Below are 17,365 nucleotides of genomic sequence, written 5' to 3' on the forward strand. Positions count from 1 at the left end.
TTACACAGCGCCAGAACAAGACACGCATACGAAGCTGCCATGGGGGTGAAGAAACAACTTGAACATTAAACGATTACAGAGAAACAAAAGATTAAACGATTGCACAGAGACAAATGAATCACTCAATTTCGAAGCGACGCGCTGCAGTCGCGGGGACGTCTGCGTCTGCGTCGTAAAACATTCATAAAATAAAGTGTTTACTCAAAAATTGCGTCGTCGTATTCGGAGTGAGCTGCGTCATAAGTCACACGACGAATGCCATTGCAATTCATAGACAACCAACAAGACTGGTTTCTGGAGCCAATTTTTTTTATACTTCATTTACTTTCCCGAAAAGAAACTTTGTTAAATTTTTTTCCGCCGCGATCATTTACTTAGATAGACCGTCGAATGCAACGAGTGATCGCTCTCTTCGGCGATCAGTTAGCAGCGAAACTGAGCAAGCCGGTCTTCCAGCAAGTCTCGGCAGTCCGCTCGCTAGTTGATTGGTCGGCGCCACACCGGACGCTTCTGGGTCGGCAATTTTAAAATCCGCCGAAGCGCCGAGATTAGTCCAGGGATGATTTCTGGCTAGATCCTCTGAAGCGTGCCTATTAATACGAATCTTGAGATGCCACCGACGCTGAGGCACTGCTAAATACACCGTTAATACGCCCCATGTGGAGCACACATATGTCACGAGAAATCCCGCTAATCAGCGTCGAGAGTGTGCCACTTGAGTCGGCGCTGCGACGCGCGAAACGCGAAGTCACGTGACACTATCACAACGTTTAAATCGCTAGGATGACTCGTAACGCTTGCTGCGGTCTATCTAAACATTGAATGGGCTGCGATCACTTGTGACGGCTTACAGCGAAATGCTTGCTATTGCAACCGAGTGTTCTGTCGGCGTATTCCTTTGTCATACAGCTATATCTGATCGTTCGTTCACAAGTGCGCCTTTCAGTTACCGCGTGTGCACTGGCTATTAGCGCCGAGATGTTTCGGTGGCGCCCTCTTATTTTTTCCCTCCGTGACGTCACGACTGGCATCTGCCTCGCCGTGACGTCACCAGTTGTTATTCTGGCTATTTACCATCGGGTGCGACGGCGAGTTCGATGGTGTGTTTAAAAAGCACAGTAGAAGCTAGGAGCCATCGCAATCCGAAACTAACACCGTCAAAGTTGACAATCTGGAAGTGCTCATATGCTCATGGTCTGGCCAATCGTGGAAAGCTGACCGCAGCGACGCTTTTGGTCGCGCACATCGCTAATACAAACCAGTGCACTACACCTGGCTCCTGTTCGCACACTTCGTTCCTCTTTCGTATCTTGACGTTTGACTGTGTCAGTAAAGTAGCAAACACCGTTGTCTCATTTGACGCCTCTTGTACTTCCCCGCTAAAACACCAAGGACGCCGCAACGAATTGTTATGAAATGCAAGGAGTCATAATGCAATCTCTCACACTCAAACGCAAATGTGTGACTCAAATTTACGGTGAAAGGATTATGGCATTGCTAAAAAAGAGACGGTCGTTGCTATGTTGTAAAAACACACCAATCACTTTCAGTTGTCTTATGTAGGCTACTCAAACTCTAAATGAGGTTTCAGTTATACTTATACATCTCAGTTATTCACTCACAATCTTGTTGGTTTCCAAGAAGGGATTTTGTGACTTGACACTGTTCATGGAGGTTCAAGTACATTAGTTTCCTGTATTCTGCTGCTTCACGCAAGAGACCAAAACAAAAACACGGATTTAACTTGTGTTCGGACTTTTTTTACAACTATTACAAAATGAGCCAGTACACGGACTAGCATGTATAAAAATATATTAATCTAAACCCGTTGTTTTTATTTTCTTTGTCTCATGGTTTATACGTATAAGGTAGATCTTGTTTTTCTTTCTTTTTTTGCCTTACCCTCGCTTCTGTGTCGGGCGTTTTCGCGAGCCCGGGGCAACCAACGTCCCTAACTCATCACGTGGTGTGTGTTGCGGTGGGGGGCGGTCGTGTGTGCCTCGTCTCCTGGGGTGCTATGTTGCGCTTTTTGGGACTCCTGGGAGGCTTGGGGGGGTGGGGCTGGCGTCGTCGACTAGGGCGAACGCAGATTGGATGTTGACAGAAGAAAACAAAATCAACATCCCATCTGCGTTTGCTGCGTTGTTGACGTCACTTCCTTCTTCCGGGTCTCCTGGGGGTCCGGGGAACGTGACATGGCACCCCTGGTGAGCTCGGAGACGGGGCGCACACGCCCTTTCTTCACAGCGTCTTTTTGTGAAGGGACAAGCTTCCTACCACAGGGCGGGGAGCCCTAATGTTGCACCTCGTGGTGCTGTGTGTGGGAGGGGGGGGGGGGGGGGGGGCTCATTATTGTCCTTGGAGAGTGTTCTGCAAATCCGGCACTAAGACTGCTTGGATTATTATTTTTTTTTCTCAGTTGCTTGATTGTTGTTTCTCTGATCGCTTGTTTTCTGTTTTTATTGTTTGTTTCCTGGGGGGTTGGCCAGCAGACGCTCTCGCGTACGGGCTTTCGCCTATCTGCTCTCGCCTCGCACGCCCCCCAGGACACAGTCTGCTCTTTGTGCTAATAAAGATTATTATTATTATTAGTAGTAGTAGAATGCAGTTGCAGGTAAGAATTGCACAGCAAAATGGCACACAGGATGCAATTAGAAAAAAGCTTGTAGAAATGACAACATATGTCGGAAGTTGAAGAAAAAAGTGGTCCAAGCTGCTTGACTGGTCCCCAGCCCCCTTACAGGCAGAATACGTTGCAGAAAAGTAAACTAGTTTTTATGTAAAAAATTAGGCAAAAAAAAGCACCACAAAAAAGTCAACACACAATAAAGTCAAAAAAGCTTTGATTGAATGTGCAGTATAGTACACATTTCTTGCTTTTTATTGCCTAGTTTCCCTCAAAGGGGACTGACATTACAGTTCATACTTCTTCATAGCATTTCGTAACCACTGTATAAAATGAGACACTATACTGCACATTCAATCAAAGCTTTTTTCACTTTATTGTGTGTTCACTTTTTTGTGGTGCTTTTTTGGCCGAGGCTACATCCACGCGCGGGGGGGGGACGTAGCCAAGTCGGGAGGAGATAAGGCTCCATCCACGCAAAAGGTCACGTGACTTATAATACAAGGACACAACTTGTTTTTATTTACATATTGTGCTCTCTTATAAGTAAATGTAGGATATAAAAATAAAGAGGTTAAATTTTATTGTATTAAAGTTAATATGTCACGTGACCATACAAATTTTAGACAATTCATCAATTGTTTACTGTTTTCTAATACAAGTAAGGCAAATTTCATGCATCATAAAAATAGTACCTATATATATATTTATAGTTATGTTGTCCACGCCGCCCACACACGTGTGGGCGGCGTGCGTGCCATCCGTGCGTGCGGGCGGTGCGGGTGCTGCCTCCGGGGCCTTCGCCCAGGTGTGCATCGCTGCTGAGACGAGGCGGAGTGGCTTCGTCGTGTGTGTGGTTGACTTGGTTCGAAGCGTTCTAATGTGAGCTTATGTGTATCGAAAAGGACAAGTACGTGCCCACCGCTCGTACGTTCTTGACTTGCGCGCACGCTCGCAATCACACAAAGATTGTGAGAAAAGGGAAAGCATGCATTAGTTCCACTAATAACAAACATACTGAGAGAATTCAATTGAGAAAATTGGGTAAGAGATTCCAGAAACAGTTTATTCCATCACAAATAAAGCAGTAGCCGATGCACAGATGCCACTCGTCCGCGAGATCACCGATAAACACGAAGCCCTTCTTGCGGCAGAACTCCTGCAGGAGCCAGTTCACGTCTCTGTGCTGATCATTCAACGCCTAGATCTTGACACTCTGACTACGCTGACACTCCATCGAAGAGAACCTGTTCTCCCGCCTCGGAAGGACGGAAGAAAAGGCGATCTGCGTCGTCGATTGCGTTCCAAGATCTGAGCGGCCAGCCGACGATACTTGTCAACGTACGCGCTGGCACAAGCGCTGGTGTTGTTTATGCCAAAGTCAAGCAGGGCGTCAGACACCTTGGAAAACAAAGCCTCGATCCTAATGCCACTAAAGGCCGGACTTCGACAGCCACCCGGTTATTCGATGGGAAATACTAGGACAAGGATTTCACCGTCGAATCCCCGGCAACCAAAGCTTGAGGCAGATCAGAAGCGCGACCGTGCTAATACTCAAACGCCCAAACTCCTTGTCCAAAAAATCAGAAAAAAAAAAAAAAACGCTTCAGAGAAAGTCAAACCCGCTTGCGGAAGACCAGGCAGGCACAGTAGACAGTAGTCCGCGCACGGCAGGAACGCAAGGTGCAATGGCCGCCGAGCAGATGGAAAAACAATGGGAAGCTAGATCGGAAAATGATTGCCGTGCGCCGGAAGCGACGTATTGCGTGGATGGAGCTTTATCTCCTCCCGACGTGGCTACATCCCCGCGCGTGGATGTAGACACTCCCAAAGAATATTCACGAAGCTCACCCAAGATACAATATCAATGTTAAAATTTATGAAAGTGTTCAGTAGTGTTGGTAAGGTGTTATAATGCACTAAATGCAGTATTTATGGTGGGATAGGTCCAAATTGTTTAGAACACATTAAACCGTCATTTCGAAGAGCGAAGAACCTTTATTTTTGTCAATTTTCCCATTACATTGAGCAGGCAAACTGGGTGCATATATCACGTGACGTTAATTTCCCCGTTAAGTTTAGCAAGAAATGCGAATGTGTGTAGGCCATTTACATTTATCTTTCCAACAAAATTAGCTGAAAACTGAATTAGTGTATAGGTCACCTGACATCACGTCACGTGTTGTCAATTTTTCAGCTAAATTTAGGAGGGAGGGGCCATTGGTGTTTAGGTTTTGACGTCGTCACGTTACATCTAACCTTACGCAGCTGGGAAAGTGAAAGTGCGTATAGGTCACGTGACGTGTACAATAGCTTTCACTCATGTCACTCGGTCAGGCATAATGGGGAAAGGACGCGTGAGAGGCTACCTTCCGCTGCGTTGACGAGACGCTTCTTGCAACCAGAGTTGTGAGATAGGGCGCGGGAGAGCTTAGCGTCCGCTTCATTAACGAGACATTTTTGGCCACCAGAAAGAAGGGTGGAATGGCGTCATCGCCAAGCCGTGCATCAATAGTAACAGATGGGCCAGCTGGTACATGATTGCTTTTGACCAAATGCGTCCCGAGAGAGCGACAGAGTAAGGGAGTTAACACGAAGCGCTTCGTGTTGTTTCCCTTACTCTGTCCCTGTATCGCGGCGCATTTTGTCAGAAGCCATGCATTATGACGTCAAAACAATCTCCAACTAATTTTTGCAGGGAAACTACTTTTGCACAAAGACCACGTGGCATGACGTCAAGTGATATTTGCACGTGAGATAGTCGGGTACGGATCATGGGAATTGGTGTATAGCTGATATGACCGTTGGACCACTTCAGTTTCCCCGCTAAATTTAGCAGGAAACTTGCGGGTGGATGGAGGGACGGACAAAACTTTGTGATTGGGGCGAAGTTAAAAAGTCTTTCATGCTTTAAAAGTCATATTCACGAAGTTCACTCAAGCTAGGGGATACCACATCATTATTAAAATTTATTAAGGTGTTTAGTAGTGTTTGTAAGGTCAGTTTTACCATTTGGGAGCGGTAATCTGTGCGAGTTGTTTCTACCATCCAGAAGTCCGATGGATTAATGAAATGTTTGAGTGTTTTTCGTGTTTTTTTCCCGCGTGATGCTAAATTGAACAAAAACGATTATTATCTAAATTATATTTTTTTTTTATCTTGGCCGTCAAGCCTGTATTGAAATGTTAAGTAATTATTAAAAACCACAATGCCTCAAAACGTTTGTATATGTGGAAATCGTATTGCAGGCGACACAAATGCCTGAGCGCTCTCTAGTGCAATAAGAATATTTTATGTAAATTGGTTTTCGTAAATTTCCGAGTTACGAATGCTGAAACGTTTCTACTTACCTGCACAACACTTAGAAGAGGAATGAGCTGATATAGTTGGCTATTCATTTCATGTGGAACCATCTGAACACATGAAGAAGGAAAGGAGCTAAGAAAAGGCATCCGACCACACTCTAAGAAAAAGTGAACGCCCCCCTCCTAGTAGTCATGCGTTTTGACGGCTGTAACTTCCCCACAGGCTTACTTAACTACCCACTGGGCTCGAGCCATTGAGCGTTACCACCCTGTTGGCAAGTGACAAGCATGGGGTAGTCACGTCTTATAAACTCTTGAATTGAACATTCAAGTACATGCAGTCGTTCAATACTAAAAGTCACTTCAAAAATCTCGAAAAGTACTTGAAACTTGTTTTATTTGTGCATTGGTTACCATTTATTCAAATTTGAACCGGTCGAACCAGGCGTGTGGCTCAGTTCGCCTCAACTGGCAGAAAACAAACATGCCAAAGAGTACAGGCAACCTTGGTAGGCACCTACTAAAGCCCGAGGCAGATCAAAAGTATCGCGGTTGTCCTTTTTGGTTCCGTCGCGGGTTTTACCATGTTCTGCTAGTAAACAGTTGGCAGCTGGCGTCGTGCTCGAGGAATTTAACCAAATCTCTAGAAAAGCACAGGAAGCTACGCACAGGCGTGAGTTGACTGGAATGTTCTCCGGACGAGATACTCTTGTCATCTTTTATTGTGCGGTTCAGTAAAGAGCGCGCTTTCATTAAAAGTGTGATCGGTCAGTTCTGCGTGCAGATCAGTTGCAAATGGCCTCATCGGTTCCGCCGAACTTGCGCTCCTGTCATACCCAATTTTTTTGCTTTCAAGTGCAGTGAAGCAATAAGCATTGAACACCACGACTAAGGCCGGACAGGACGATCGTACACAGATATCTGGGATCATGCCTGTGTATTTGAGTATTTCTCTGTCTTGGGATATATGATTCGCCTTCACTGGCTCATTTGGCACATTTAATCAAGCATACTCGATAAAAAATGCTTCAAAGAAGTGTGTGTTATCCAAGTTGGAGTACTTTGAAGGGGACTTGGATTTCAGGCCTTTCGGCACGCGTTCCTTTTACCTATATAAAGGATTCATAGTAAATTTCCAAAAATAAGGCGTTGGCAAACATACACGTGCTATTCGGTTTAGATTTTTTTTTTTTTAGAAAAAGCATTGCTGGAGAAGCCAGCAGGTGCAGCGCAGAAAACTATATTCTCGGCGTTCTTTGATGCTTGAGGCTGGTTCAGACACTTGTGTTTGAATGCGTTTGACAGCGTTGCGTCGAGAACCGAAAGCGACTCACCGGCACATCTGTGCTTCGCATGAAGCGTGGAATCCAATTCCAGGAATCGTCTTGGCACGCGATATAAGCAGCAGGGATGTACTGGTTTCTCGCTGCTGCAACGCAGTCAAACGCAACTGTCTGAACCGGGCTTCGGATAATTTAGCATACGTATTTCGCGTTCGCTGTCGGTGAAGGCACGGGCCCGAAAACGGCAATTCTACACTGTCCTCTTGGCGCGAGCGCATAGAGCGCATAGAGCGCATATTTGAAAGACACGCGCTTGAGCAGAAACAATTGTAGCGAAAAGAAGAAAACTGAAACAACGCTTCGGGGAGGACCGGCGGAAGGGCTTCGCTAGAATCACCTCCGCGTGCTCAGTGTACTCAACATTTACTCAGCCGCCGCTGAAGTCATTCGGATATGTAAAAAGAGAAAAGAAAATGCATCAGCGTGTTCAGAAAGTTGTGATAGCTGAAATTGGTTTCGATAATGAATAAAATTAATTAAACAGGCTTCTGTATACTTGAAGTGTAGGCAAGCGAGAAAACGGAACTGATCAAAACGTGGCGTGTAGCGACTATTCAATTCAATTTATAAGCTGCAGTTCACTTTTTCAGTGGTTTACATAAGAGATACGAACGCTTTCCTAAGGGCAGTAGAGGAAAATAATATATACGGATAAACCTTGGACAGTCTTTTCGCATTTATGCAAAATATGACAGTGGTCACCATCCTAATTGGTCACAGAAAATACAGCAGTATATAAGCTGGTGGTGTCGACTAGTCGTGTATATAAGAACGTAGAGTTGACCGTTGTCACGGCGCACTTGTACGGGCTAGGGCAGACAGAACGATAAAGGGGGAGGTTCCCACGAAACGAGCTCTGGGCACCGAAAAAAGATACGCCCGACGGAATGAGATCGCGGAAATCGAGCGGGATGGATCCGTCACTAGCGATAATGCAGAAATCGAGCGGGCGTTTTTTGATCACTATCGAGCGCTATTTGCGTACAACCCCGTCAACGTCGAACGCTTTAAAAACGAATTTCTTTATTTTATGCCGAGATTGGATGACGAGACTAAAACAGTTCTAGAGAGGCCAATCACCAATGAGGAAATAGTAATAGCCATTGAGGCCTTGAACCCGGGGAAGTGGCGTGGTACGTCCTGACGGGCTAAGCGCAGCGTTTTACAAAGAATTGAAGCATGTTTTATCGCCTCTGTTGACCAACGTGTTTAATGAAGCTTTTGACTGCCATGTCCTACCCCGTCCTTTTTATCGTCCCATACTGTCCTTATTCCGAAAACAGATGATGATTTGAAACTTCGACTGGTTAAATCGTACCGTCCAATTAGCCTAATCGATGTTGATTATAAAATTTTAATGAAGATTTTGGCTATAAGGATGCAGAGCGTCATTACTGAAATAGTGGGTCCTCATCAAACATGTGGCATAAAGGGCAGAACCATTTTCACCAATATTCATACGGCTCGAAATGTCCTAGATATTTGTGACGCCATGCACAGCCGTGTAGCCATGCTTCAGGTGGACCTGGAAAAGGCCTTTGATCGCGTACCGCACGACGTTCTCTTAACAATTCTGGAACATGTTAATGTGGAATCAATTATACGGGAAGCGGTCCGCATGGCATACAGCGGCTGTACGACTAGGCTCATCGTAAACAAGTCGGTAGGAGAACGTATTCCTGTGCAGCGCTCCGTGAGACAAGGTTGTCCGTTGTCGCCTTTACGTTTTTGTATCTATATTGAATCCTTTTGTTTAAGAATTTTGAGGAGCAGTTCAATAAGCGGGTTTCAACTGCACTCTTCAGACGTTCGTGTACTGGCTTATGCTGACGACATTGCTTTGTTCTGTTCAAATCAAGAAAGTGTTGTTGAGGTCGTTAATACTGTTAAACTTTTTTGTGATGTCAGCGGTAGTGCGGTTAACTGGGACAAATGTATCGGTTTTTGGCATGGGGAGTGGTTTTCAATACCTAGGGTGTTCGCGAACATAAAGTGGGAAACCACTCCAGTCAAGTATTTGAGTGTACCCCTCGAGTATTACCGCGACAGCGAGCCGTACTGGAGTACTCAACTAATCGAGCTGCGGGACAAAGCTGAGAAATGGAGGGGAAATAGTGTTTCAATTTTTGCTCGTGCCACGGTTTGCAATGTTTTTTTTGCGAGCGAGCTGTGGTACGTGTTACAAGTTTTGCGCTGTTCGCGAGTCAATGTTCAGAAACTCAACCGGGTGTTTGCTGTGTTTATCTGGGGCTCATCATGGGAGTGCATGAGCAGAATGAATCTTTTTCGAAGAGTTCGTGAGGGGGGACTAAGCCTCTCACACCTGTTTCTACGGCAGATCGTAAATCGTTTTCTTTTCTTTCGTGATGCCACCGACCCTTTCTTGCGCACGGTGTTCCAAGTGAGACTGGGGCGGGCTTTGCCCGAGTTAGTTGTGACTTCGTCTTTTGTAGCAGGGGGCATTCATGGCCACCTTAAAGAGGTGGTTGCCTCATGTCGGTTTTTAGCTGCCCGTTTCTCGTTTGAATATTTAAGTGCTGTATCACGAAAAAAATTATATAAGGATGTGTGTGATGTTGTTTTCCCTGTGCCAATGTACAGAGCGTTGTACAGTGCGGGTCCAGGACAGGATGTCCTGAAGCGTGTTAAAAAAATGTTAGTGCCTCCCGGTGTGAAAACGTTTTCTTTTTAAACTACATACTGCTACCTTACCGGTAAAGACTTTCATAGAAGAGAAGGGCATGTTCGTTCCCTGGGGTGTCAATTGTATCCTCTGTAAGAAGCACGAGACTATAGAACACGTTTTCCTGGAGTGTTGGGACGGCATCTTTCTTTGGGACGTCCTTCAACGCACCCTAAAGAAAGACTTGCCACTGGACCCCCATGGGATTAGGTATTTACCGGTTGATATCGAGGGTGGCGTCCCATTCGATCTGATAATGTTGCTTTGTCTGCATAGCATCTGGAGGATGAGGATGCCAGTGCGCCACGCCGACCGTGATGCACGGGAGGCACGTGAGTATTTCCGTGAGAGTGTTGTATCATTTGTTGAAACTGTGAAGTCCCAGCAGGAAGTCCCTGAGTGGCTACCGACTATAGAAGGGTTGTTGTTCATGAGACAATTTTAAAAACACACCCCTAGCCTAATGTAGGCTAGTATTTACACCGTAATACGGCTATCTGTTTGATGTTTGAATGTCATGACCCGGCAATAAAGAAAGAAAAAAGAAGGGAATGTAGAGTGTCAATATCTCATGTTGTACCTTGTGCTGTTTGTGACCGCGTTCATGTATAATATTGCATGGTGTCTGTATGTCGCGTATGTGTGAAGTGTGGTGTGGAATATGTAGTACGGTGCATGTCAGGCGAGGCGTCAGAGCAAAGATAGTTGGTTTCTTTTTTTCTTAGTTTGACCACTGTCCGTTATGTGGCGCGTTTCACCGCCCAATTCAAGAAGTCGCGCGTTTATGTGTCTACTTATTTGAGTGAAAAGCATGGGGCGCTCCATAGCTCCACGGAGCAGCCACAAAGGGTTCGGTTCCCGGCCTCTCGACCCAGTGGGATCAGTGGATCAGTCCCATAGCCAGTTGAATGGGTGTTCCGTGCGGTGAATAGTGCGTGCACAGACGCGGTGGGGATTACGAGGGACTTGAAAGTGGATAACGAGGAACGTTGAACGATCGAAACCGACGCCGCTTGAATCGGTGATGCCTCGCCTCGCCGCTGTCAACCGAAAACGCCGGATCACTTGCGGCAAGCACAGCAAGCAGATTCTCTGTTCAATAAAGACATCATTTTATTTGTCGCTATACGATTTTTTCTTTGAATGTTTTCTGGCCGCGAAGTGAATGCAGCCGGCCGCGCGAAAGCGCTCGCGGAGAAACTCCCTCGAATGCACCCCCCCACATCGCCGCCCCTACTCGTAATAGGTGCGGTGCCGGTGCTTCGAGGCGCGTTTTGGAGTGTTTTAGTGCGCACGGAAGGCAGCGAACGGGCATGCGCACTTGAGAATCGTATTTTAGCAAAAAGCAGTCGAGCTCGCTAGGCCTTACTCGTATCGCTCCACTGTCGCTTCCAGACGCCATGTAGCTTTTGGGGGTGCTCACTGTGACTACCTGTTGATTTCATGCCGCGTGATTACGCATGGGGTCGTTAGTATTACAAAGGGGGGTAGCGATATCTGTGACGGCTTCTGACTGCCCCAGGTGTAGTACCCTACGACTACCCTTTTGTTGAGAGTGCACTGCACTAGAGTGTACTAAAAGGAACGAGTGGGACGAGCTACAGGCTCCGCTCATGCTTCCAGTTGCACCTCAAAATGTGTAAAGCGATCAGGTGGACCCAAACCACTTCAATCGCAGCGCCACCTTCGTAGAGTGTAGTAGAAACGACTGAGTGAGACGACCGAAGCGTTTTTCCGGCGCCGCCGCTTGTGGAACGATCTTGGCGTTGGAAGGCAACGCGTTTTTTCATAAAAACCGGCTAATCCGAACCGCTTCGCTCGTAGTGACCGAGAAAGCGCTTCTAGCGAAGCGGCTTGGATTATTCGTTTTTTTCCACATGCGGAGGTACCTAAATAGCACTACGGTCGCCCCACTCGGTCCTTCTAGTACACCCTAACTGTACTACCAACTATTTATTCAATCCTCCACTTCTTCCACCTGTGTTGTTCTCTTTCTTATTTTTTATTAATCATTTATTGTCCCATTCTTCTTATATCTATGGAGCAAGTGCATTGGTGCCCTGCAGAAAAATATTTTTTTCTCTATGTTTAAGGCAATTGAAGGGTCAAAGGCATGTAAAACATACCCTTGACATGTTGACGGGCTATATCAGTCGAACTAAATCCCATTAATATTTTAAAAGTAGCGCAAGGAGTGTCGATGCAAGAGGCACGTGCAACGTGTAGCCCTTGGGAGGATCATGGCGGCACAGCGCTCCACTGAGCTAGATTTCAGACCATAGAGTTATTATAATGTACGCTAGAGGTTCAAGTGGCGCTAGTGTGCTGACGCAAATTGAAGCAGACAGCAACCTGTCGAAAATTGACTTCCGGTAATGCATTTCTATGGGAAAAAGTGAGTGCATTTTCTCCCAGCGCTCGGTCAGCAGAGCAGATATCCCGAATAATTTGTACATGCTACGTAGCTTGGAGCATTTCTCAGACACGCCGACGAAATAATTCGTCAGTTACGGGCAAAATCTGATAATATTTACGAAATATTGAATTCTTTCTGGAATATGTAAATGCTTAATATCTCTACGCAACTCCTGGGTAAGAGTGTATATTTCTTAATTTAGTCTATTAGAAAAATATTAACACTAAAGCGCAATAAAAAAAAACTACCATACGTATGTGTTATTCTGTACAGTATATGTATTACTATTTTTAAATTCATTTCTCTTCTGATTATTTATTGTTTTCTCATTTTATGTCACCTACCCATTTATAAGATTTTTATTACAAATATATGAAAATAGTAAACATAGGATGGAAAGTTCGAACAACTTAGCAACTGCTTTTTTTCAGAGGCAACCTTACATTTTGTGTGGCGACCACAGCCCTGCCAGCAGGAGTAGGATAAAGATTAAACAGCTGAAAACATGGGTTTTCACACACCGTAATACAAGTCGGCTATTCGTTGTTAATTGGATTCTCTAAACCCCGAGTTTTTACAATTTTTATGCGTATAAATGGTAGAATCTTGTGGTTAAGGGTAAAATATTGAAAATAGTCAACCTCAAATTTTCACTTCTTTGGGCAATACGTCAATTATGATTGTATTTCTTATATTCAGTAGCAATATTTGATGAAACTAAATATTTCTTCTTTTTTTTTTTTACAATGCAATAATGGTGTTGGATGTCAGCCGCCTTGCACTTGCGTCAGACAAACGATATTTTAAGAGGTGGTTATGTGCTTCATTAAGGCGCTAACAGCTGACATTTGCTATTTGTTTTCCCTCAATTCAAGCCTTCGGCGCCTAATAAAACACATTTATGTAAAGCTTGAAATGTCTGTTGCTCAGAGTCCCCAACTGATTCCCCTTAAACTGGGCGCTTGTATTACCAGAATTTGAATAATGTCCAAGGAAATGAAAAGGACAGTTATTTTCTCGTTAGACGACAACGACAATGTGCAGTGTGTGCAATATCCGAACTGAGACATGAACGACGCTTCAACAGTTACCTTCCCAACCTATCAGACTTTCTAAAGTGAGGGGACATGTTTCACCACCAGAAACTAGCAGAAATGGCGTAGTATTGTCTTTAAGGTAACGCCCACCACTAGTTTGTCAAAATAAACGACAGATATGATGAACAACAGATCTATATCCTTGGAATAGTTTGAGCAAGTAAAAATTAGAGACGTGAATAAAATTGTTCCCACTTACGGAGGAAAGTTCAACATGCTGGTATCGCCCAGCTAGTGGCGAAATAACACGCCCTTTCAAAGATGATTTTGACGTACTACATGAAACATATCAATGAAATATTACAGTTTTGCAATTATTGTATTGTTATTCACGGGACTGGGAATCACTTTAAATTCCTGAAGAGAAAAATAAAACTTAACATGTTCAACAGCCAGAGAAACTAGAAGACTCGTAGAAATTATTTCATTGTGAATTTGCTTACCGATCTACACATTACCTTTCCACAAGTGAACGAGCTACCATAAAATTATTGGGCATAATAAAATCGTCGTATTAAAAGACAGAAGTCTTCCGAGCACCTCAAGTATTATTTTAACTTAATGTGTTTCATAGATGCATCACAGGAGGGATACATCTATGTAACAAGCAAAAACAAAAAGGCGCGCTGTATTTTTGTTTTTATTTATTTATTTAAAAAAAACTAAAAAAAATATATCGTGATGTATACTTCTTCATAAAAAAAATGGTTTGATGATAATGACAAGTATCGCATGCCACATTCATGAGTGTAATAGACATATTGCTAATGAACACGCCGAACGTGTTCACTTTTTCTCAGACCTCACACCTGTAAACAAATAACGTTTTCTGCATAAGTAGCGCAGGAAATACCGAGGTCCAAATTATAATTACTCACGGAAATACAATTTGCGTACAAAGCTTTTTGTGTAAGAAAGTTATTTCGTGGGTTTAGAACGTGCTGGTGATGTTACAGGAATGAAAGGAAAACAACCAAAGGGATAGTGTTGTCAGTTAAATCGGTGAACTCTTTCTTTCGACAACGATGATTGACTTCATGTGAGATCGGCACAATAGTAAACGCACAGGCTAGTGTATAAAAATGTGTCAATTAAATTTGATCAACTTGGTGTAATTTGTTCTTTTTCAAGGAATTGCTTCAAACAAGTCTTGTTACAAGAGAGTTTATAATAAATCCACAAGCCAGTGTATCGCCAATTGTACTTGACTTCCCTCAGCAAACCGAATTTCTTCGACCTCTCAAAGCGCAGTACTTAAAAAGAGAGGGGCTGCCCCTAAAAATAAAATTTTCAATGATATTTTGACATGCCTTGTCCTAAAGTTGGGATGATTACTGAATTAAAGGTTATAGAGAATATTTCTTAGAATTTTATCAAAATATTTGGAAAATTAGACGCTGTGTAAATACCATATATATTTATTCTCATCCATTAAATACCATAAAATCTTGCGAAAATCGTTATTAAAATAGGTGGAATTCGGTATGATATTTTGACAAGTAGTTGTTATGTAAAGAACTCTCAGTACTTAATACGCAGTTTACATACTGAGGAATCGTCCTCTTTTTAAAAAAAATTGTGAGCCACCGCAATGCATAAGCGCCATAATTCATGATATAAAACTTTACGGTTGAAGCCCTTTTTTTTAAAGCAACGTTTCATGAGGTGGTGTTTATTTGCTCCGTGATTATTGAAGTACGTCTGCAGCTAGTATTTTATAAGCGCTCTTTTGATTGCACATCAGTAATCCTGAGTTGTGATGCGCTTCAGCGTAATATATTTGTCTTTGGGCTTTAACTGTTCCTTACCTGGTTGTTCGTTTAACAATAACCAGAGGAGTGGTATCCAGCAAGACAAAACGTACAGTTATCGAGACTGACAGGCAGACTTGTATGTAATCCGTTACAAGTAACGAAATTACTTGTAATCCCTTACATTTATCAGTAATTTAGTAACGAAATTGGTTCGCTGTAAGGATACGGTAACAAAAGCGAATTCACTGAGGCGGATTCTATATGAAAGATCAAATTCGCTAGTACTTGTCTTCCAAACACTCAACACTACTAGCGAAAAGCTTTCACACCACTCGAGGAAACTCATTAATCTCAGGCCCGAGTTTGCAGAAGTCTTTACCGAAACCGCCAAGGGTTCGGCTACCTACGCCCACCCGGATGCCGGCGACGGAGACAATGTGTAAGAACAAGCGCCTTTGACGAAACGCCGCAAGTTGTGCTCATGAAACAATCGCGAGAACCTTTCGATAAGACGAACATATCAAACTATCGTTTGATATGAGACCACACTGAATATCAAATTCGTTGCGATTTCTGTGACCCTGTAAGAATATATCCAAACATATATCAACTTAGAAAAGAAAGCACTAAAAATTTTCGGAGTGTTTCATCAACGTTTGCCTCCTGTACCGGTTCCCACGTAAGCCGGATTTGCACCTACCATTAACAAGCATAGCAGCTGCGCACAGATTTCCTCACCAAAGCATTGCAGGGGCGTCCTATTCCTCTGCGCACAAACTCTTTTTCAAACAAAATAACGGTGTTGATGCTGCGTTCTTTGTCAACACCTTGGGTGTATACAAACTAAACCAAAACCAATATGCACGTTTATTGCATAAAATGCATGTTACAATATCTGAAAGAATGAAGGAAACAATGACTCCCTAAAAGGGATGCAAATTGAAGTATAATAAAATTCGGTGTCTTGTGCGTAAGAATTTTCTATTTTCCCAATTGGTAATCATGCCGATTTACGGCCCATTTCAGTCAGGGCCATCACACGACCGACATAAAACAAAACAAAAAAAATCAACAGCTTGGTATCATGGGTGTACTTCGCTCTGCTAGAAGGCAAGTATTCTAGTAGGTCATAGCAGAAGCATCGCAGCGATGGTCGGTTCCACACCATAAGACACTGGAGGTGGGTCGAGCTCTTAGTGGTTCTTTGTTTCTCCTTGTTTTTTTTCTAATGCGTTTGGGGGGGGGGGGGGAGGGAGACTTGTAGAGTTGGACTGCCCGTTCTCACACACAAGCACACATGTGCTTAAGTGAGACGATTCTGGAAAATGTATTTTTGAAAGAAACCTGGAATAAACTATTCTATTCTATTCTATTCTATTCCCATTCCGACACTCGTCTGTAGTTATCACACTAATGTGACCCCAATATGATCCTCCCGCGCCACCGAGGCCGTCCCGGATACGATGGCCCCTGCTTTTGAGGGACTCGATCAATATAGCGTCCATGCCTTCTTCAGCAGTAAGTGCGTCGCTGAAACAAAAATGTACGCAGGTTTCCTTTAAATGGTGTGACATGAGCAGTCTCCACCTCCAAACAACGTATTCCGCACTAAACATTTCATACACTAGTTACACGAGCACCTTTAATCGCAGTTAGGTCTAACCTCAGTCACACATAGCTGCGGTTAAGGTGCTCGCTTAACTCGGGTATCAGCGGTCGACAGGCTACGCTCAGTTTAAACAGAACACAGCAGCTTCAGGCAAATAGGGTTTACATTATCCTTCAAAGCGCAGCTCTCAGGCACCCTTTCCGACTTGAGCGGCGTCGCCATCGGCGGCGGCGTCGCCTTCGGCGTAAGTGCGCGCGTTGCATTATGGGACGTTTTCCCCGCTAAGTTTAGCCGGAAATTTTTCCGCTAAACTTAGCGGGGAAAGTTTTCCACTAAATATAGCGCTAGAACTGTTCTGCTAAACTTAGCACTGAATTTTTTTCGCTAAATTTAGCAAGAAATTTGTTGCGCTAAATTTAGCAGAATAATTTCCCTGGTAAATTTAGAAAAGAAAATTTCCGCTAAATTTAGCAGGGAAGTTTTTGCTAACTTTAGCGAGAAATTTAGTGAAAATTTCCCGCTAAAATGGAGG

General features: G+C 43.9%; 2 pseudogenes; one reads left to right on the top strand and one right to left on the bottom strand.

Annotated features, from left to right (window-relative positions):
• LOC115327019 overlaps nt 1–13,438 on the top strand; it is a 69,809-nt pseudogene extending 56,371 nt beyond the window's left edge.
• Nucleotides 13,439–16,343: 2,905 nt separating this feature from the next.
• The window catches only part of LOC8032840, a 43,466-nt pseudogene continuing 42,444 nt past the window's right edge, over nt 16,344–17,365 (bottom strand).

This window comes from Ixodes scapularis, unplaced genomic scaffold, assembly GCF_016920785.2.
Source record: "Ixodes scapularis isolate PalLabHiFi unplaced genomic scaffold, ASM1692078v2 PGA_scaffold1__304_contigs__length_218370807, whole genome shotgun sequence".
Classification (NCBI taxonomy): domain Eukaryota; kingdom Metazoa; phylum Arthropoda; class Arachnida; order Ixodida; family Ixodidae; genus Ixodes; species Ixodes scapularis.